Below are 23,886 nucleotides of genomic sequence, written 5' to 3' on the forward strand. Positions count from 1 at the left end.
ATTTGAAGCCTTTAAAAATTATAAAAAAATTATAAAAATGCTTATGCATGCTTATATATGCATATATGCTATTTTGAAAGTATATTTATGTATTACAAATATATAGGGAAAATTTGGGTATCAACAACGATTAAAGGGTTCGCAATTGCGAACCCTGGGAATTTCTACTATCTTCGCATTTGCAACTGCTCGGAACTTATTGAGAACTTCGCATTTGTGAAGAAATGCTCGCAAATGCGGGCAAGGCTGGCCAGGGCATACATCGCAATTGCGATAAGCCCCTCGCAATTACTAAACCTGACCGGCTCGCAATTGCGAAGCCTGACCTCGCAATTGTGAGATCAGAGCCTGCAACATATACCAGATGAAAAATTAGAAATTTCCTAAGTCCAATTCACCCCGTGGCCTATCCAAAACTCACCGATCCCTCGGGGCTCCAAACCAAACATGCACGCAAGTCTAAAAATATCATACGGACATGCTCGTGCGATCAAAACATCAAAATGACATCAACAAATACGAATTTAACCTTAAATTCATGAAATTCCTTAAGAACATTGAAATTTTTATTTTCTCAACTAAAAGCCCGATTTATACCAATTCAACTCCGATTCTTATTAAATTTCACAGATTCAACTTAGTCATTATTTTAAACCTATATCAGGCTCCAGAACCAAAATACGGGCCCGATACCATCAAAAAAATGGATCATTTCATTTCAAAAAGCCTTTATATTTTCCACCAAGTAATTTTCTTTAAAAATTATTTTCTCGTGCTAGGGATTTCGAAATTCGATTCCGGGCATATGCCCGAGTCCCATATTTTACTACGGACCCTACGGGATTGTTAGATCACGGGTCCGGGTCCGTTTATCAAGAATGTTGACCAAAGTCAACTTTAATTAATTTTAAAGGCCAAATTCATTATTTTTCTTAAATTTCACATAAAAGCTTTCTAGAAAACGCGCCCGGACTATGCATGCAAATCGAGGTGAGACAAAAAGAGGTTTTTAAGGCCTCAGAACATAATTTTTGACTTCTAAAACAAGAGATGACCTTTCGGGTCATCACATTCTCCACCTCTAAAACAACCGTTCGTCCTTGAACGGACATAGAAAAGTACTTGAGGCGGTGAAAAGATGAGGATAACAGTTCCGCATATTAGACTCGGACTCCCAGGTCGCTGCCTCAATAGGCTGACATCTCCACTGCACACGAACTGAAGGGAAATCTTCTATCTCAACTGACGAACCTGCCGGTCTAGAATAGCTACCGGCTCCTCCTCATATGTCAAGTCCTTGTCCAACTGGACAGTGCTAAAGTCTAACACGTGGGATGGATCGTCGTGATACTTCTGAAGCATGGACACATGAAACACTGGTGCACATTTGATAAACTCGGCGGCAACGCAGGCCTGTAAGCCACCTCTTCCACTCGATCAAGAATCTCAAAAGGACCAATGAATCTAGGGCTTAGCTTGTCCTTCTTCCCAAATATCATCACGCCCTTCATGGGCGACACCCGAAGCAATACTCACTCCCTGACCATGAATGCCACATCGCGAACCTTACGGTCGACATAACACTTTTTCCTGGACTGAGCTGCACGAAGCTTATCCTGAATGATATTAACCTTATCCAAGGCATCCTGTACTAGATCTGTACCCAACAACTGAGCCTCTCCCAGCTCAAACCATCCAACCGGCAACCCACACCGCCTACCATATAAAGCCTCATAGGGAGCCATCTGGATGCTCGACTGGTAACTATTGTTGTAGGCAAACTCTGCTTATGGTAAGAACTGATTCCACGAACCTCCAAAGTCAATAACACATGCTCGGAGCATATCCTCCAAAATTTGAATAGTACGCTCGTGTAATACTCTATATTTTAATAAGGGTGTATTGGTCATTAGCAAAATAATAATAATAATAAAAATAATATAAGAAACTATTTTAAAAAAACTAAACAAATAAACAAAAAGGGGGAATTTAAAACAAGGGCCGAAGCCCATTAGAAAAAAATGAAAAAAGGGGTTAAACAAAGCTTTCAAAATCTTTCTGAAGCAAAAGCCGCGGAAAGCAAAACGCAAGCAAACAAAAAAAAACAGAGAAACAAACAGAGAAAGAAAAAGGGGAAAAGAGAAAAGAAGAAGAAGAAAAAAGCTTTGGGTAAAGGCCTTAAGAAGAATTGAGAGTTGAAATTGAATATATTAAAGCTCTCCTTCGACTCAAGAGGTTAACTTCTTCTCCTCATCTATTGAGTTATTTCACTATATTTATGCAATTTCTTGTGGTACAAAGGAATACAATATCAACCTTCTTGTATATAAAAAGAAATATATAATTACTATGGAAATAACAAGGCTATAAGGGTTTGGTTTAAGCAATGATAGGTCTACTTCTAGAGGAATAAATTATATTAAATAGTTTGAAATTGATAGAATTATGGAGTAGTTCTATGATTAAATATAAATACCTTTTGATTTACAAGATTTTTGGACTAATTTAAATTACTCATAGCATAGGTAAATATAAATCCACAAATTAAGATTCAAACATGAATCCCGATGATTGGGTTTTCTAAAATAGCTATGGATTAGCCTAAATAAGGAAATTAACATGAGATCGATATTATGTAATTATAGCTTGATTGGAGGAATTTGTACGAATTGCTCAAGGTGAAGCATTTGGTATTTTGGCACGAGTACTGTGAGTAGTAATCTTACCGCAATTTGTGTTTTCATAACTTGCATGATTTACACATAATTTTTAATATGAATATCTTATCGATTATTTTGAGTTGCATGTGGGACAATTCTTTTACTCGATATGATACCGAAATAGTTATTTGAGAAGATTACCATGTTTTAAATATTTTCATTATCACTAGATTTGTTTTACTGTTACTTGAATTTACTGTTATCGAAAAGAAATTATATGATTTGATAAGAACCGAAATGCCCTATATTGGTTTAAAATATTTTCTATTAGTATATATGGATTACAAAGACAAGTATAAATGGGAGTAGACATTGAAGGATCCCGTAGCTAACGGCGGGTTCGTTAGGCCTGGTGCACCTTGTAATTACAGATTACCGTTATAGCCCTCGCTAGTGGGAAGGTAGAACTAGCATACTGTTACCGATTTCCCTCGAGTAGGGACTACCGTTATATTTGACTTCTTGCGAAGAATTCCACAGTTATACCGATTACATGATCCGTTCATTAAAACCTCCCAAATGTGAATATTGATATTGTACAGTGATTACCGAGCTTATTACTAAATTATTATTTGTATTATACTACAAGAAGAACATGATGAGATTGAAAATTTATTATTGTTTCTGAAGGGCATTTTTATGTTATCTTCTGTTTGAGATACTAGCATGTTTTCTGACTTGTCCCCAATAAAAACGGTTGTGGTTAAGTGTTATTATTCACTGAGCTAGCGACTCATTCCCCGCTAATTTTTTTTTACAGAGACAACGGTTCACGCATGCGAGGATTTTGTTAATTAGAGCGCACATGTTGATATTTCTCGGTGAGCCTCACACTTGTTCGCGTAGGCAGAGATTTTATTTATTGTTATGGTCTTTTTATTGAACTCTTAGAGTCGCTCCATAGTCATTATTTTAGTGTCATGAGTATTCTTTTGTTATTATAGTCTTATGTTGAGTATCGTTCTCATTTATCAAATTTGGAGATAAATTAGTATTTCTGGTGGTTTAGTTATGGTGGAGACTTGTATTGGTTAATTGACAAGTTGTCAATTGTTTGGTATGATATTAGGATGTTTGGTTTTTGATTTGAGACAAGAAAATTTTTGGGATGGTCCAAAAACAGGGGAAACTCTGTCCGATTTTTTGCAAAATTTCCAATGAGGCTTACTTGGGAGCACTTGCTCCTAAGCGCCGGTCACAATCCTAAATTGGGTCGTGACAAAGTTGGTATCAAAGCACTAAGTTATTCTTGTGACTAATGGAGCACATGTCGGTAGTAGAATCTCAATTATGGTTATGTAGCCGGCCATTCCCATAATCGTGATTCTGCGAGGGCGTGATAGGATGTGTCTTGTCTTTGTTTCTTATTCCTCCGTATGTGTGCGGCGATTAGGGTCAGATAACTGAATCCATCATTACTTATCCTATTCGTGTATGGCTCGGACCAATTACCCTATAATAGAATTTGGCTAGAGGTTCAAACTTCAAAGATGTCAAATTTTGCCAATGGACATGCAACCATCTTCGAGCAAAGAAATGCTACATAAGTGTGAGTACGTGATTTTTGCCCTATATGAATTATTCCAAAAAATTCAAAGCAAAATAATTTCTTTCAGTGTTTGCAATTTTGTTGGATTTTGTGGCATTTTCTGTTAATTATTTGCATTTGTCTGTGCATGTTTATTTTATTTAATTCACGAAAATACAAAAATATCACGCATTGCATTTATGATTTAATTATATATATATTTTTTAGATTAATTAGTAAATTAGTTTGTTTTATAAAATATGAAAATCACAAAATAGTTCATTTTGCATTTTAACTCTTTATTTTTTAATTGTATAGTTTTTCTTTAAATTTAGGATTTAATTAATTATTGTAAATATCATGATGAGTGATTAATCTAATTAGGTAAGTTAATTTAGTTTAAAAATTAATTAATTAGGTTTTAAATTTCCAATTTAATTTTTTTAGGAAAAGAAATCAAAAGAAAAAAAAGAAGAAAGAAGGAAAAAAAGAAATTGAAAAGAGAAGGGAGTTGAATTTAATGTTGGGCCATTTTCGTTTAATTCACTCAGCCCAGTGCTAAACCCACCTCAGCCTAGTCCGAACCACTGCCCACGCCCGATCCAATTAAGACCCCTGAAACGACGTAGTACGGTCGGGACACTATGTCGTTTCGAGGTCTTTTGATTTAAGTTAATCCTGGCCCTCCATCCATGGCTCATCCAACGGTTGGGAAGTGGGGTCGTTTTAGTAGTTAAATGTCTGAACCATCCCCACCCCCTAATCTATCTCCCTCATCTGCTTAACCTTCAGAGACTCTCTTTAGAACCCTAGCCCGCTGCCCCAATTTCCGCCGTCGCAGCCCGGCGGCGCCGATTCCAATCCCCACCAAAATCACACCACAGAACCACCCTGACCCCCTCGTTCCAAATCCCCACTCCGTTTCCCTCGAATGTCACCCGATATTCTCGAATATTAGATCAGAAAATAAACCATAAAATCCCCAGGTCTCAAATCAAGGTTTCATTGAAGATTTTAAGGTTCAGTTTGACTTTAATCGCGTGTTTTTGACAAAGAACATACGATTAATCTCGGATTGTGCCGAAAATTGGAGATTTCGAAGCGTAAATGCTATTTCTTGTTTGTTCCGAGATTCCTAGGTATTTTTCTTTACCCTTTGGTATTTTGTTTCCTCAACCTCACCTTCTTCTACTCTTTCTCTTATTTTTTTATTTTTATTCTGTTTCTTTTTTATCATTCTTCTTTATCTTCCGTACCTGCATGTTAGATTTAGGATGTGTGTCATTGTAAGTTGGGTCTTGTGTTCAAGTTCGGATAGTTTGAATTTTCATTGTCTTTTGGGCTTAACTTTGTTCCGAGTCTTTAGGTTTCTTAATTTGAACGTTTGGGTTTTGGGGTTTTTTAGTATTGATTGGGTTCACAAGATTAAAAAGCCCAATGTAGAGTTGAACTAGGTTTTCAGTAGACCCATCGAATTGGGTCAGCTTGACCCAATTAGCTTTACCAGTTGACCCGGGTGGTTCTGGGGTAGTTTCAAAGTCTTTAAAGGGTAGTATAGGTAATCTAGCTAAGGAATCTTTTGGGTAACTGACTTAGAAGCTTCTAGTAGGGGTCTTTTATGAAATTTCAGGCTTTAGCTTGGGTAACAAGTCAGGAAATGGAGGATTAACTGGCAAAAATGAAAATTAGGGAGGGATTAGAAGTGCAAAGAAAAACTTTTAGGTCTTCCCTATTTGCTGGCTTATAAAAGCATCTATATCTTACCTTGGAGGGCAAGGATGAGAGATTAGAATTCCAGGAAAGATAAAATATAGGTTGCTGTGTTCTGGTCACCGTTTGATTGAACTTCCCGGAGGTTCTTTCATCTTCGAAATTCCTGAAGTAATTGTTGGTTCGATTTGGTGGAAATAATTCGAATTTGGAGGTTTCAAGATTTGGTTAAGAGATTTTGAGCAAGTTTGGGTCGATTTTGAATCTTTTCTAGTTTGAATTTGGTCATTCTGGGTTGTCACTGCTGTTGATTCTAGTTCTCGATACTGCTGACTATTAACCTCACTCTTCTTATTCATCTCTTTCATTCCAGGTATATCTTGGCTCTTATGGATATCACTTAAGTGTAACGTGAAACAATGATTCTGGAATACAAAAATGGTTGATTAATGGCTTCGAATCTTCTTGTCCTTCTAGTTCTCATGTATAAAGTTCTATTTGTTAAACTTTGTTCAAGCTATAGCTGTGCACCTACATTTACATGACGCTTAACAGTGCGTGGGTTGTTAAAGAATTTAGTTTAGAGTGCAATAATCGAGTTTCACTCAACAAGGATTCATGTTGTTTTTTTCATTTCTGTAGTTAGCTGATTTCCTTGTAATAAACGAACTCTCATTTTAGCACTTAGATTGGATGTGCTATAAAATTTGAAGAGTTCAGTGAGCTACTTGGTTGCCTTGTGTTTAGATTTTACGTAGTGCATTCCTGGTAGTAAAGTACTGTTTCGTCCATTTAAACGCAAGCATTGAGAATGTCCATCTAGTTAGTCCATTTCTATAAGTTTCAATCTCTATGGTATGAATGGCTTTCATATGAATGTGGTTGACTAAAGTGGCTCTAGTTAAATCACAATCAGTGTGTCAGTGATTAGCAATTATAGATTCAATCGTAATTCAAATCAGGCTTGGGGATCTGTAAGAATTAAGTGTTTTCTGTTGTTATTCGGGCTCGATTCCTTGTCCCTTTGCATTTGATGGGAGCGTGTTCCATACAAAATGGGCCTCCTTCCATCCCCGGAATGTGCACGTTTTGGTTTATATTTGATTTGGCGTTAAAATCTAACTCTTTCATGCTGCTGTAGGAATTCGATATATGTTCCATTGGCGTTGTCATATACGGACTGGGCTTGTGGGTTGGGTGTAAGTAAATCAGTCCTTTTTCTAGTTCTCGACAAGAACTCTAAGCAACAGTTGAATAATTGGAGGTCCAGTAGTTTCCTTCAAATAATTATTTATTTTAATTTTTTTTTGAGATGAGTCGTATTAAATAACGTGAAATAATTTATGGCCCTCCAAATATAGTTACGATGCCCTTTTAGAATCGGAAATTGAGGCGCGCAAAAATGACAACTGCATGACCTTCATTTAATTAATTTTGTTTTGTCCTTAGAGTAAGAAGTGTGCCATTTAGCAAATTTTCATGGCCCTTGCAAAGTTGTTAACGCGTAGTTGCTTTAGGCGAGTCATTTAATAATATTACCTTCCTAAACTCGGTTGCGCATTTATGTGACCCAAATCCAAATCCCAACAATGTCAAAATATGTCGAAGACTGCGGGTGCATTTATGTGGCGTGGTTCAAGACGTGTTTTAACAGAGTTTCAATATTCTTAAAAATTAAATAAAAGCGGTTTTAAAGTTAAAAATGCAAATAAATTCATAATTGTTTAAAATCAGATAATTAAGCTGAATATAACAGTTAAGCGACCGCGCTAGAACCACGGAACTCTGGAATGCCTAACACCTTCTCCCGGGTTAACAGAATTCCTTACTCGGTTTCTGTTTCACGGACTGTTAAACAGAGTCATTCTTTTCCTCGATTCGGGATTAGAACCGGTGACTTGGGACACCATAAATCTCCCAAGTGGCGACTCTGAATCGTTGAATAAATAATCCCGTTTCGATTGTCCTTTAATTGGAAAAACTCCTTCACTACCCCTTCTCGGGGGTGTAAGTGTAAAAAAGGAGGTGTGACAGCTCTGGCGACTCTGCTGGGGATCGAATCCAGAATCTCTGGTTCAGGGTTTAGAATTCGAGCTTAGAATAACTGTTATTATTTGACTTTATTTATTATATGATTTTATTACATGTTTGGGCCTGATGTGCTAATTGTTGCTTTTTACCGCTTTGATATTATCTGAATTGTATATATAAACTGTTACGAAACCCCTCTCTTCTCCCTCCTGAGGAGTGCACGCTGGTCGTGACTTCTTTCTGTTAGTGTCAAATTCCAAATAGAACAAGGTTCGGACAAGTTGCAAAGCTGGATGATTTTTTGGTTACCGGTACGCAGCCCCCCCTCGGCTCGAGTTGCCCGCTCGGGTAAGCCAGGTCTAGAACAAATAAACCCAGGTTTTTAAACCTAGTATAACAATACCTCATGTCAGATCCCTAGTAGGAACGTTTGTTTGCATCATGTGCATTTTGACTTTGGAGACTCAACACAGGAGTTGGGTCTGTCTGGGACAGGTGCACCCGAAATAAAAAGACCATCCTGATGCATCTTACTTGCTATTTGCGCATTTATTTGCTTCGGATTTGCATGTTGACCGGCTTTGGAATAAAAGGAGAGAATTTGGGAAAGAAATAGCAATGTAGAGGGTTAAGGAAGTGAATCACCTATTTAAAGAAAAAACAGTGTCCAAATAGCGCTAAAACTCTGCCGAATTTTCTTTCTTTTTTTTTTTTGAAAAAAAAGAAAAAAAATGAATTGAAAAATGAGAAAGGAGTTTTGTTTTCGAAAATAGTTCGTTTTATTTGCCCGAACTACGCCAGTTTGATTCTCACAGGGTGTGGGATACGTAGGCAACCCCCATCGGGTCCAACTTCCTTCTTGCAAAAATAGCCCAAAAGAATAAAATTTTACTTTTATTTGAAAATAGTTAGGGTGATGCCATTCTTGTCAAAATAGCCGAATGTCCTTAAAAGGGCGCCGGAAGGCTGCTTTTGCAAGAACATCCACCTATGGTCATTTTTCAAGGTTTTCGCCGGTTAGCCAACACAACCTTCAAATCTTCGTCTTCGAGGTGCTGATAGGCCGTACTTGCAAAACCGGATTTTATTTTTAAATAAAAAAAAGAGAAAAAAAACAAAAAGTGTCAATTTTGTGTTTGAGTCAAATGAGTCCTGATTTTTGCTTAATCACCCTAATAAATGTGCAGAATGAGCCCAAGTCCAAATTTGCCGATAACAGTCATGAACAAGATCCCTTTGGAGTTGCACATGTGGTGGGAGGATTTGGAAAATCGGAGCAAGATAAAGTTAATCTACATTTGGGAGGCCTCACCGGGTTGTTGAAAATCAGACCTAGAGGAGATATCCTAAAGGCTTTGGTTACGTTTTGGGACCTGACCCATAAGGTATTTCACTTTTCGGATTTTGAACTCACCCTAACTTTGGAAGAGATAGTAGGTTATATGGGAAGTACTGAATGGCTGAGACATAAGTATTTGGTCGCTCCAAGAGCCGTTAACTCTCACAAATTCATGGATTTGTTAAAAATAAGCAAGGGAGTCCCGTACGCCGAGTTGGAGGGTGGTTTTTCCACTTTACGTTTTATATATCATAGGTACAAGTATGTAGGAGGGTTCAACGATCCGGAAAACGGGGTTTGTAGCAAAGGAAACCGAACAAAATGGGATGAGCACAGGCGTTTCGCCTTCATGGTAGCTTTCCTAGGCCTTGTAGTGTTTCCCCAAAAAGACGAGAATATTGATTTGCAAGTGGCTGGAGTCGTCAAGGTCCTGATTACCAATACCAAGAGCATTCTTGCCCCTATGATAGTGTCTGAGATATACCGAGCTCTCACAGCTTGTAAAATTGGGGCAGATTTCTTCGAGGGATGTAATTTGCTATTACAGATGTGGCTGATCGAGCACCTGTGTCATCGCCTTCTTAGTATATAAGTTACGGGTCCACAAAGAAAAGTTGCATTGAAGAGTTTGACACAAGGACTTTGGGGTTCAAGCTGCCAGAGGGGTTCGGTGATTGGGTATCCTGCCTTCATTCCATTACTGCAGGACAAATAGAATGGACATTGGGTTGACTTCCTGTTGAAGAAATTGTGTATATGCCCGCCACTGGTCCTTACTTCCTCCTAATAGGTCTGCGAGGTATCCAGCCTTACGCTCCTTACCGGGTGATGAGACAATTGGGAAGGTGTCAGGTGATGCACCGGATGAAGATCTTAGCGCTCATACGGTCGAGGTTAGTTCCGACGGCCAATTTCATGAAGAAACATTTCGTTCTATTTGGAATGAATACTAGTATTTGACGGTGAAAACTCGAGTGTGTGATCTATCTAGAGGCAAAGTCTCATCCGCCTATCTTGCCTGGTATAAAAAGAAGAACACTGCAAGGGCCGAACCAGAAAGACCAGCCAAAAAGCCTCATATTCAGGAATTCATTGAGGCATCACAAGAACAGTGGGCTTGGTTGGCTAAGGAGAATGAGTACAAGGCCACAATTGGAAAATTGAAAAAGCAAGTCAGAGAGCTTCAATTCGAGAGTGGCTTGCAAGTCGCGGCGGACAAAGGAGAAAAGAAAAGGTTAGCCAAAGAAAATGAGGCCCTTCGAGCCCAAATTCAGAAAATGAAAATAGCAGCAGAAAACCCTGCCCGAAGTGCCAAAGACGAAAAGCTCATAAATAACCTGAGGCAGAAAGTGAATGACTACAGTTTCGATTTGAACAAAGAAGAAGGTGAACTAGCCAAGGCTCGAAAAGAGTTGGCTAAAAATGCGGATGAACGAGCACGCCTGGTTAAGCAGTTGAAAGAAAAGTACGATGACGAGGTCGCACGATTAAAGAAAAGGTCCATCGCCACAGAAAACAAAATGATCAAATAGGCGAAAGACTTCAAGGCTGAAAGGGAACAGTGTTATACGGCAATGGCACGGCTAGAAAGAGACTTGCAACAACTCCAAGAGCAGAACCAGGTAGCCGAACAAACTTTGGATGCCAGAACCGAACAGATTGGGCGTTTGTTGCAAGAGAAGGGCGTCATAAGAGAGCGAGTCAAAAGGATCGCCAACTACATCGCGATGAAGTGCAGTAGCTGTGAGGATATGACTAAATCTATGTTCTTCGCTACTGTGATGATTTTTGTTCGCCGGGTAATGGAGGATCTCTACCACCTCCAAGGGGATTTAGCGAGTCGGCCCATGGCAAGGCAGAATGATGCCCCGCGGGTCCCAGGGGCAATTGAGGCACTAATGTATTCGTGATTTCTTGAGTCTGTATTTTCTTTCCGTTAAAGTCTGCCAGTTTGTCTTGGAGTCTGTATTTCCTTTATTAGAGTATGTGGATTGTTTGTTTTTCGAGTTTGTATTTATTTTTCATCAGAGTCTGTTAGTTTTTGTTTAAGTCTATTTCCGAGTCTTATTATGGAAAATTTGAAAATTTCAAAAAATGTTTTATTATTTTTATCTCCAAGAACTACGCTTGGTCTGATTCATGCGGGGTCATGATACGTAGGCAATATTCATAGGATTCGACCGTAACCAAATAAAAAAGAGAGAAAGAAAATAAGAGGAACAACAAGAGAGTAAAGAAAAGAAAAGAGCGGAAAAACAAGAAAGAAAAGAGAGAAAATAACAAATCAAGAGAGAATAAAAACAAAGAGAAAACAGAGGCAAGAGTGAAAGGAAGGGAAAGAAAAGAAAAGAAAAGGGGGAAGTTTGTAATTGAAAGTATGAAAAGGCCGGGATGACGCATGCAACCGATCAAATACATAATAGAAACGGTTAACTGCTTAGGTACATTTATGCCCAATGTGCGGTTACTAATCTGTTAAAGACTAATCGCTAACAAGGTTGTTGTTTGATGTGTTGAGATCAGGAAGGTGGTTAGTTGATTGACATTCTAGCAACTTACTCATACAACACCCGATCAAAGGACAGGCTGAATATGGCCAACTAAGAACCGGAGACAAGTATTATTGACCCGTCAAAAGAGGTGGAAGAACTAGATGTTAATGCAATGAGGGAAGAGATGTATAAGTTAAAGCAACAGATGGCTGAAATGTACCAAGCCTGGGCAAAGGGGCATCCACCACCGGTTTATCCCGCCAACCCTGCTTATATCCCACCATCAGCCTAACCTCCGAAGCCTCCTACTGTAAACTCATCTCCAGCCTTTCCCCTCTACCAACAATGCTATGGCGCCACTTCCCATACTTCTCAAGCATCACCATACAAACAAGTCCCATACCCTCCCCCACCAATTACACCTGTTTTTGTGGCACCTCTACCTGCTACATTACACCGATCTTCCAGTGAACCTCTGTTCCAAACTCACGATAACCAGTACTATCCCCCTGAACCCACCTTCGAAGTCCCAGAACCATATCCTTACACCCCTCATCTTGATCTCCCGGCGGAGACCGAGAAACCACCCAAAAATCCCGAGCATGAAGAGATGATCAGAAAGGTCAAAAACTTAGAACATTCGTTCCGAGATATGAAGGGGTTGGGAGGTCAAATAAGTGTAGCCTATAAGGATTTATGTCTATTCCCAGATGTTTAGTTGCCACCAGGGTTCAAAATGCCTAAGTTTGATCTGTACGATGGGCATGGTGACCCAGTAGCACACTTAAGAGGATTTTGTAGCAAAATGAGAGGAGCAGGTGGAAAAGATGAATTGCTGATGACATATTTCAGCCAAAGTTTAAGTGGATCGGCCTTAGAATGGTATACCAGACAAGATCACAACAGGTGGTACATATGAGACGATTTGGCCCAAGCCTTTGCCTGCCATTTTCAGTACAACCTCGAAATTATCCCAGACCATATGTCGTTGACAAAGCTTGAGAAGAAGACCGACGAGAGCTTCAAGGATGGATTCCGTTGGAGAGAGAAAGTAGTGAGGGTTGACCCTCCAATGAAAGAAAGCGAGATGGTTGATTATTTCTTGCAGGCTTTGGAACCCACTTATTTCGTTCACTTGGTGTCAGCAGTAGGTAAGTTCTTTAATGAAGTCGTAAAAATGGGAGGCATGGTTGAAGAGGGACTCAAGTCCAATAAGATCATGAGTTATTCAGCGATCAAAGCGACCACTCAGGCCATTCAAAACGGTACTGGAGGGGTACTCGGGAAGAAGAAGAAGGAGGATGTTGCGACAATTAAGTCAGGAGCTTGGGTTGGATCTAGGAACCTTCCCCGTTACTACAACCAACCGCGACCTTATCCCCAAAATTGCCCCCACACTCCATATAACCTACCCCAACCCTATTACCCACTGCCATATCCCCATTTTTCTGTCCGTCACGCACAAAACTATACCCAGTCTCCCGCTCACTCACAATGGCGTGCTCCAGCTCCACAAAATCCATACCAAGCTCCACAAAATAATTATCCACCCCCAAAAGCCTACAGAAATCCTCTTGGAACAGGTTTTTGACCCAACCAAGCCTTAAGAATGAGAGGTTGCAGAAGCAAAAGGCTTTCACTCCATTGGGAGAATTATATGCTAGTCTATTCCACAGATTAAGATAGTTGGGTATGTTGAATCCAATCGAGGCTAAATTGCCGAATCCCCCTCCCAGAAATCTTGACCGCTCGGTGAGTTGTGAGTATTATTTAGGGGCCCCAGGACATGACACAGAAATGCTGGAAATTGAAAACAGCCATTCAAGAACTCATTGACACCAATCGGATTGAGGTCCAAGCTCTAGAGGCGCCCAATATCAATTTGAATCCCTTGCCAGCCCATCATGAAACAAATATGATTGAGATAGTGCATAAGGAAGGGGAACCTAAGAAGCCTTCGCAAACCGTCATGATCATTCGGGCTAGTGAAGCCAGGCCATTTGAAAAGTCACCAAGTGAGAAGTCTGTGATCAAGTTGAACAGGGCAAATACTGAACCATCTGGGGAGGTCAAGAAGGGGTCCTCAAGTGACATTGCAGGAAAACATGAAAGAGCAAAAGTGGTTGTGCTACGAGTGACGAACAAGCCTGTGGTAATTGTAAAGGGCACCCCCACAGATCCTGTCATTATCAAACCGGTAACTCAATTACCGATAGTCGATAGCAAGGCAGTCCCGTGGAATTATGAACGAGTGACAGTGACTTACAAGGGGAAAAAGGTTAAAAAAGAAGTGTGTGAGACTCATGGGTTGACTCGATCGGGGAGATGCTTTGCCCCCGAAGAGTTGAGAAAAGCTAAGACCTCAAAAAATAGTCCAGTGTTGGTGAAAAAAATGGTGACTGAGGAAGAAGCAGAAGAATTTCTGAGAAAGATGAAAGTGCTAGACTATTCCATTGTGGAGCAATTAAGGAAAACACCAGCTCAGATCTCGTTTTTGTCATTATTGATCCATTCAGACGAACACCGTCGGGCTTTGATGAAGATCTTGAACGAAGCCCAAGTTCCTGACAAAATCTCAGTAAACCACTTAGAAAAGATAGCTAACAAGATATTTGAGGTAAACAGAGTCACTTTTTCTGATGATGAGTTGCCCGTGGAGGGTACCGAGCACAATAGAGCCATCTATCTGACGGTGAAATATGAAGATTCCGTAGTTACTCGGGTACTTGTTGACAATAGTTCCAGCGCAAATATTTGCCCTCTTTTCACTCTGAACAAGTTAAAGGTGGATGATGAAAGAATTCAGAAGAATAGTATCTGCATTCGGGGATTCGACGGGGGAGGAAAAGATTCAGTCGGGGACATAGTGCTTGAGCTCACAATAGGGCCAGTTGAATTTACTATGGAATTCTAGGTGCTCGATGTGGCTGTTTCCTATAATCTGCTGTTGGGAAGAACTTGGATTCATGCTGCCAAAGTGGTCCCGTCTACACTGCATCAAATTGTCAAGTTTTAATGGGATCGACAGGAAATTATCGTACACGGCGAGGATAATTTGTGTGTGCCCAATGATGCCATTGTTTCGCTCATAAAGGTTGAAGACGATATGGGGCCCTGGGTTTTTCAGGTTTTCGACACAGTACCGATAGAGAAAATTCTAGAAGGGAAGTGCGTTCCAACTCCAAAGGTAGCTACTACATCAGTCATGGTAGCCGTTAAAATGCTGAAAAATGGTTTTGTACCGGGCAAGGGTTTGGATGCATCTCTGCAAGGTGTTGTGGAACCAGTTTATCTTCCAAAGAATCTGGATACTTTTGGTTTGGAGTTCAAGCTCACAGTCGCAGACGTGAGAAGAGCTAGAAAAATGAAACAGAAAGCATGGGCATTTCCAAAGCCAATCCCGCGTCTGTCCAGATCATTCGTCAGGCCAGGTATTAGAAAGCAACTGTTGTCAAAGGTTCCTGGATCACTGATTAATGCCGATGGAGACTTGGAGAAGGGGTTCGAAAGGTTATTCGCCGAGGTCAACATGGTTGAGGCTGGGGAAGGGTCCAGCAAGGCAGATGTGCAATTCGTGTGACCACGTGCAAAAGTCAACAACTAGGAATCTACTCCTCTTCCTACCCGGAAGGAGTCTTGGTAGTGGGTTTTGATTTTCTTTTAGTTGTCGGGATTATTCCAGGATCTGTAATTCAGATATTATGTTCCATCCAGTTAGATGTGTTAAAATCCTGTTATCTTAAAATTCAATGAAATGCAATTGTTCCTTTCCCTTCATTTCTTCTAATTTATTTTTGTTTTCTTCTTTTGTACAGTTCTTTTTATGCTGATATCAATGACATGACATGCATGAGGAATCTTCGGCCCAGTTTTAAAAGCCAGTCTAACTATGAAATAATAATACAAGAAATTGAATGTGATGACAAGTTGGAATTTGATGATGATGAGGCCTATGAAGAAATTAGTAAAGAACTAAGTCATTTTGAGGAAAATCCCAAACCTAATTTGAACGATACAGAAGCAGTTAATCTAGGGGACCAAGATAATGTCCGTAAAACTAAAATAAGTGTCCATCTGGAACCTCAACTTAGGGAGGAGATAATTAAAGCACTGTTCGAATACAAAGATGTTTTTGCATGGTCCTATGACGACATGCCGGGTCTAAGCACTGATTTTGTGGTTCACAAGTTTCCCACTGACCCGACATTCCCTCCTGTCAAATAGAAGCTGAGAAAGTTCAAAACGGATATGAGTGTAAAGATCAAAGAGGAGGTCACCAAGAAGTTTGATTTCTAAGTCATTCGGGTCACCCGGTATCCCACCTGGTTAGCCAATGTTATGCCTGTGCCGAAGAAGAATGGCAAGACCAGGGTGTGTGTTGATTATCGGGATCTCAACAAGGCGAGTCCAAAAGACAATTTCCCATTGCCAAACATCCATATCTTGATTGGTAATTGTTCCAAACATGAGATTTGTTCTTTTGTGGATTATTATGCGAGTTATCATCAGATCTTAATGGACGAGGAAGATACAAAAAAGATGGCATTCATCATGCCGTGGGGAATGTACTACTATCGGGTCATGCCATTTGGCTTAAAGAATGTTGGGGCAACCTACATGAGGGCAATGACAACAATATTCCATGATATGATACAACAAGAAATTGAGGTGTACATAGATGATGTGATTGTGAAGTCTAGAAAGCAGTCTGGCCATGTCAGGGATCTGAAGAAGTTCTTCCAAAGGCTTCGCAGGTACAATCTCAAACTCAATCCTGCAAATGTGCTTTTGGAGTACCATCTGGAAAGTTGTTGGGGTTCGTGGTCAGCCGCCGGGGTATTGAACTGGACCCATCGAAAATCAAGGCCATCTAGGAATTGCCACCTCCGAAGAATAAGACCGAGGTGATGAGTCTGTTGGGAATATTGAATTACATCAGCCGGTTTATTGCTCAGCTCACGACAACATGTGAGCCAATCTTCAAACTGTTAAAGAAAGATGTTGCGGTCAAGTGGATAGATGAATGTTAGGAAGCCTTCGATAAGCTAAAGGGGTACTTGTCAAGTCCACCCGTGTTGGTCCCGCCAGAACCAGGGCGATCTTTGATTCTATATTTAACGGTTTTGGGTAATTCATTCGGCTGTGTATTGTGTCAACGTGACATCACCGGCAGGAAGGAGCAGGCCATATGTTATCTCAGCAAGAAGTTCACATCTTACGAGGTTAAGTACACTCAGTTTGAGAGGACGTGTTACGCCTTAACTTGGGTAGCCCAGAAATTGAAACATTATTTGTCCTCTTATACTACTTACCTCATCTCTCATTTGGATCCGTTAAGTATATCTTTTAGAAGCCTATGCCCACAGGGAGGCTCTCAAAGTGGCAAATCTTGCTCACAAAATTTGACATCATCTATGTGACTTGAACTACAATGAAAGCACAGGCCTTGGCGGACCATTTGGCCGAGAATCCGGTTGATGAAGATTATGAACCTTTGAAAACTTATTTCCCCGATGAAGAGGTGATGCACATTGATGAGTTGGAACAAGTTGAGAAGCCAGGATGGAAACTTTTCTTTGATGGGGCTGCAAACATGAAGGGCGTGGGGATAGGAGCGGTACTTATTTCTGAAACAGGGCAGCACTACCCTGTTACGGCTCAACTTCGTTTTTACTGTACTAACAACATGGCTGAGTACGAGGCATGCATTCTGGGTTTGAGGTTAGCTGTGGATATGGGTGTCCAGGAAGTCTTGGTCTTGGGTGACTCGGACCTCCTGGTGCACCAAATTCAGGGAGAATGGGAAACACGGGATTTAAAACTCATACCGTACAGACAATGTTTGCGTAATCTTTATCAACGGTTTCAGTCAATAGAATTTAGGCATATCCCAAGGATCCATAATGAAGTTGCCGATGCTTTGGATACTCTAGTGTCAATGTTACATCATCTAGATAAGGGTTATACGGACCCTTTGCAGATTCAGGTCCGTGATCAGCATGCTTATTTCAATATGGTGGAAGAAGAACTTGATGGGGAGCCAAGGTTCCATGACATCAAAGAATACATTAGGATGGAGGTATATCCGGTACATGCCACAGGTGATCAGAAAAGAACAATTAGACGGTTGGCAAGCGGGTTTTTCTTCAGTGGAGGGGTGTTATACAAAAGAACTCCAGATCTTGGATTGCTAAGATGCATAGATGCCAGACAGGCCACAACTATCATGACTGAGGTACACTCCGGAGTTTGTGGACCGCATATGAGTGGGTACGTTCTGGCAAAGAAAATTCTTTGAGCAGGTTATTACTGACTCACTATGGAGCGAGATTGCATCAGTTTTGTGCGCAAGTGTCATTAGTGCCAGGTGCACGAAGATTTGATTCATTCCCCACCATCTGAATTGCATACAATGTTGGCACCATGGCCCTTTGTTGCTTGGGGCATGGATTTCATTGGGCCAATCGAGCCAGCAGCATCAAACAGACACAAGTTTATTCTGGTAGCCATTGATTATTTCACCAAGTGGGTTGAAGCGAAAACTTTCAAATCTGTGACCAAGAAAGTAGTGGTCGATTTTGTGCATTCAACTATCATCTGTCGGTTTGGAATTCCGAAGGTAATCATCACGGACAATGGTGCTAATCTCAACAGTCATCTGATGATGGAAACCTATCAGCAGTTTAAGATTATACATCGCAATTCCACCCCGTATCGCCCTAAAACGAATGGAGCAGTCGAGGCAGCCAATAAGAACATAAAGAAGATACTTCGAAAAATGGTGGAAGGGTCCAGACAATGGCATGAGAAGTTACCTTTCGCATTGTTGGGTTATCGCACTACTGTTCACACTTCAGTAGGGGCCACTCCTTATTTGTTGGTGTATGGTACGAAGGCAGTAATACCCGCAGAAATTGAAATCCCATCCCTTCGGATTGTCGCCGAGGCAGAAGTTGATGACGTTGAATGGGTCAAAACCCGCTTGGAACAATTAAGTCTAATTGATGAAAAGAGATTGGCAGCAGTATGTCCCGGCTAATTGTACCAACAAAGAATAGTGAGAGCATATAACAAGAAGGTATGTCCACGTAAGTTCGAAGTTGGTCAATTAGTGCTGAGACATATCTTGCCTCACCAGGCTGAAGCAAAAGGAAAGTTCGCCCCAAACTGGCAGGGGCCATTTGTTGTAACTAGAGTGTTGTCCAATGACGCGTTATATTTGATAGATGTAGAAGGGAAATATGTAGAAATGGCTATCAATTCCGATTCTGTCAAGAGATACTATGTATGATTTCTTTGTTTGATTGTATTTGTTTGTATTTGGCATATTTTGAAGATTGAAATGATGAAGGCATTTTGTTCTGCTATCTAAACACTTTATCCCTCGTCACCCTTTTGAGCCTTATTTATTTTCCTTCTTACCCCTCTTTCAGAATCAGTAGTGAATATCAGAAACACAAGCGTGAAAGATAAGAAAAGGAAGAAAATAAAAAGAGAAGGAAAGGAAAGAGAAAGAAAACAAAAAAAAGAAGAAAAAGAAAGAGGAAAATAGAAAAGAAGAAGAAAAACAATAAAAGAAAAAAAGAGAGAGAAAAGCAAAGAGAAAAAAAAAGAAGAAAGAGAAAAAGAAAAATCACAACAATAAAGTAATTTCTACGACATGAACTATGCTCGACCTGATTCATTTTAAGGATACGTAGGCAGCCTCACGGTTCGGTCTCATCAAAATAAAAATCCAAAAAGCCCCAAGCAAGAAACTGGGGCAGAAGTCGTGGTTGTTGTGAGAAACCTGATTCCGAAAGTTGTAATTTCAACCCATTTGAATTGTTTTGAGCCTTTTATGCCCTTTTTTTCTAACCTTGTCCAAAAGACCATATTACGGTCCAAAGAAAGACCTTCTGATCAGTCTTTGAGGAATGCCAAGTCGAGCAGGTAAAGGTAATTCATGTCAGGGGCTACACTCCGGTTCAAGCAGGAAAAATAAAAATGAGATAGTCTTATTGGTGAAAACCTTTGCAGGCACCGTAAGGCGATGGAAGTTGAGAGAAATAAAATGAGAGAGTCTTATTGGTGAAAACCTTCACAGGCACCGTAAGGCGACAGGAGCTGAGAGAAATAAAATGAGAGAGTCTGATTGGTGAAAACCCTCACGGGCACCTTGAGGCGAAAGTGAGTTGAAAAGTCAACAAGTGAAAAAAGGTCTGTTGGTGGAAAATTGTTTCAAGGCACCGCAAGATGAACAAGGTCAAGGTTTGGGTAAAGTAATCAGGTCAGGGAAATCCTGAGGCGACAAAGTACGGCCACTAAAAGTTGATTGGTTGGACAGATTGAGCCGATTAATCCGAAATGCATGTCATGATCCTCGATACCAGCTGTTCCACTCAGATAAGTTTCTTTCTCTTTTTCTCTTTGTAGCAGTCATCTGGTTTTGGATTCTTCTTATCCTTAACCTGCAAAGTCATTGCTTTTTATTTTCTTTTGGGTTTATTTGTCTAAGATGTTTTAATGTTGGTCTTGTCCCGAGTAAGTGGAAAAGAGTTTCAAAGCTCACTACCAACTTCCAAAATTACAAATCACAACGTGGTCAGAGCATACTAAAGACAACATGATGTAAGGTGGAATGATTTGGTTATGTCATGGGAGATGCAAAAGTTTCAGATAAAGGGGTCAGAGGTGTGAAACAACAACATGGATATAGAACACTTGGTGCGTCAAAGGTCATGGGATTTGAAAGTCAGTCAGAAAGTCAAAGCGATTCGGGGCCAGTTCAGGAAAGCCAATTCAGAACAAAACAATGCAGTGGAAAGATCTTCAACAAAAATGCCATCAGCTAACCACCACTTTAAACTGACAAAATTTTCTTTGATTGAAACAGGGGCAAAAAATTCGTTTGTTTCGGAGAAACTCTCCGTAGGGGAAAGAGTAAGCATTAAAACGTGTTTGACTGTAAACTTTCAGGACCCTCATAGAAAATGGGATCTAGTTTAAAGTTCAGAAATAGCATAATCTAGCATAAATGTATCCCAAAAGAATATAAGTTGGCTTCAAAGTTTGTATGTTTAAGATAGGATTCAATTAGGAGTTTTCAGGACCCTCCTGAATAAATGGGACTTAGCTTTAAGATTTACATTAGATAACAAGATTTAGCGTAAGTTCTGCTGTAAGGTAGTATAATTTAGCCATAAAATTGTCGCTCTTAAGATAAAATTTGACTTTTGATTTTTAGGACCCTCCTGGATAATGAGGAGTAGTTTAAGGCCCTCTTAGATAACAAGATTTAGCAGAAATCATACCTGTAGAGAACATAACTTAGATTTTAAAAAAAATGTCATTTAATTAAGAGTTGTCAGGACCTCCTGAATAATGGGATCTAGCTTTCAATTCTTAGTAATACTTGGTAATACGATTTAGTTTTACACTCACATCTGTGCCCAGCCACCAAACTGGGGCAGAAATTTTTCTTTGTTTTGTCTATTTTGAAGTCAGGAGCCCGCCTGGAGAGCAGGGAATACATTACGTTTTGAAGTCAGGAGCCCGCCTGGAGAACAAGGGAGTACCATTTAAGTTTTAGCTTTCAAATTCTTTGTTTTGTCTATGTTGAAGTCAGGAGCCCGCCTGGAGAGCAGGGAATACATTTCAAGTTGAAGTCAGGAGCCCGCCTGGAGAGCAGGGAATACTTTCAAGCATAGCAGTCAGGAGCTCGCCTGGAGAACAAGGGAGTACCATTTAAGTTTTAGCTTTCAAATTATTTGTTTTGTCTATGTTAAAGTCAAGAGCCTGCCTGGAGAGCAGGAAATACATTTCAAGCCGAAGTCAGGAGCCCGCCTGGAGAGCAGGGAATACTTTCAAGCGTAGCAGTCAGAAGCCCGCCTGGAAAACAAGGGAGTGCAATTTATGTTTTAGCTTTCAAACTCTCTGTTTTGTCTATTTTGAAGTCAGGAGCCCGCCTGGAGAGAAGGGAGTACTTTCAAGTTGAAGTCAGGAGCCTACCTGGAAAGCAGGGAATACTTTCAAGTTTAGCAGTCAGGAGCCCGCCTGGAGAACAAGGGAGTACAATTCAAGTTTTGGTTTTTCAAAATTCTTATTGATATCCGGTAATGTGATTCGTTTTACGCTTACACTTGGGTCCACATGCCCAAATTGGGGCAGAAAATTTCTTTGTTTTTGTCTATTTTGCTGAAGTCAGGAGCCCGCCTAGATAACATGGGAATACATTCACGTTTCGAAGTCAGGAGCCCGCCTGAATAGCATGGGAATACATTCACGTTTCGAAGTCAGGAGCCCGCCTGGATAGCATGGGAATACATATCAAGTTCAGCAGTCAAGCATCCACCTGGAGGAAGAGAAACATCTCAGTTTACAATTCAAGGCGGCAACGAAGGAATTTTACTGAGAGAATAGAGGACAACAAGGCAACAAGAAACACAAGAGCAAGTTTGAAGATCTAGATAGGATTTTGGAAAGCATAGATCATAGTCTAGTCTAGCTTCTTTTATTTTTGACATGGTGTAACAAGGGATGCAGTAAGTAGCAGCAGCAACAGCAACAGTGGAATCACAGCTTCATGGTAGCCCCAGCTACCAAAACTTCCCGAACTACACTAACCTGATTCCTCTTTAGCCAAGGATATGTAGGCAACCTCGGAAGCAGGGTGCGGTCAAATCTTTCAAAAATGCTTCCCACGGTGTATTCAAACGGGCAAAAATCGCTCGTATCCGCTCACTTTATCTTTGCACGAAAACTCTTCGTGTTTCCGGGCAAAGAGGGGCAGCTGTGAGCACGTGATTTTTGCCCTATATGAATTATTCCAACAAATTCAAAGAAAAATAATTTCTTTCAGTGTTTGCAATTTTGTTGGATTTTATGGCATTTTCTGTTAATTATTTGCATTTGTCTGTGCATGTCTATTTTATTTAATTCACGAAAATACAAAAATATCACGCACTGCATTTAGGATTTAATTTTATATTTTTTTAGATTAATTAGTAAATTATTTTGTTTTATAAAATATGAAAAACACAAAATAGTTCATTTTGCATTTTAACTCTTTAATTTTGAATTGTATAATTTTTCTTTAAATTTAGGATTTAATTAATTATTATAATTACCATGATGAGTGATTAATCTAAATGGTTAAGTTAATTTAGTTTAAAAATTATTTAATTTAGGTTTTTAATTTCCAATTTAATTTTTTAGGAAAAGAAATCAAAAGAAAAAAAAGAAGAAAGAGGAAAAAAAAGAAATTGAAAAGAGAAGGGAGTTGAATTTAATGCTGGGCCATTTTCGTTTAATTCACTCAGCCCAGTGCTAAACCCGCCTCAGCCCAGTCCGAACCACTGCCCACGCCCGGTCCAATTAACACCCCTGAAACGACGTAGTACGGTCGGGACACTACGTCATTTCGAGGTCTTTTGATTTAAGTTATTCCTGGCCCTCCAACCCCGGTTCATCCAACCGTTGGGAAATGGGGTCGTTTTAGTATTTAAATGTTTGAACCATCCCCACCCCCCTAACCTATCTCCCTCATCTGCTTAACCTTCAGAGACTCTCTTTAGAACCCTAGCCCGCCGCCCCAATTTCCACCGCAGCAGCCCGGCGGCGCCGGCTCCAATCCTCACGAAAATCACACTACAGAACCACCCTGACCCCCTCGTTCCAAATCCCCACTCCGTTTCCCTCGAATGTTGCCCGATATTCTCGAATATTAGATCAGAAAATAAACCATAAAATCCCCAGGTCTCAAATCAAGGTTTCATTGAAGATTTTAAGGCTCAGTTTGACTTTAATCGCGTGTTTTTGACAAAGAACATACGATTAATCTCGAATTGGGCAGGAAATTGGAGATTTCGAAGCGTAAATGCTATTTCTTGTTTGTCCGAGATTCCTAGGTATTTTTCTTTACCCTTTGGTATTTTGTTTCCTCATCCTCACCTTCTTCTACTCTTTCTCTTATTTTTTGATTTTTATTCTGTTTATTTATTTTATCATTCTTCTTTATCTTCTGTACCTGCATGTTAGATTTAGGATGTGTGTCATTGTAAGTTGGGTCTTGTGTTCAAGTTCGGA

This window comes from Nicotiana sylvestris, chromosome 6, assembly GCF_000393655.2.
Source record: "Nicotiana sylvestris chromosome 6, ASM39365v2, whole genome shotgun sequence".
Lineage (NCBI taxonomy): Eukaryota > Viridiplantae > Streptophyta > Magnoliopsida > Solanales > Solanaceae > Nicotiana > Nicotiana sylvestris.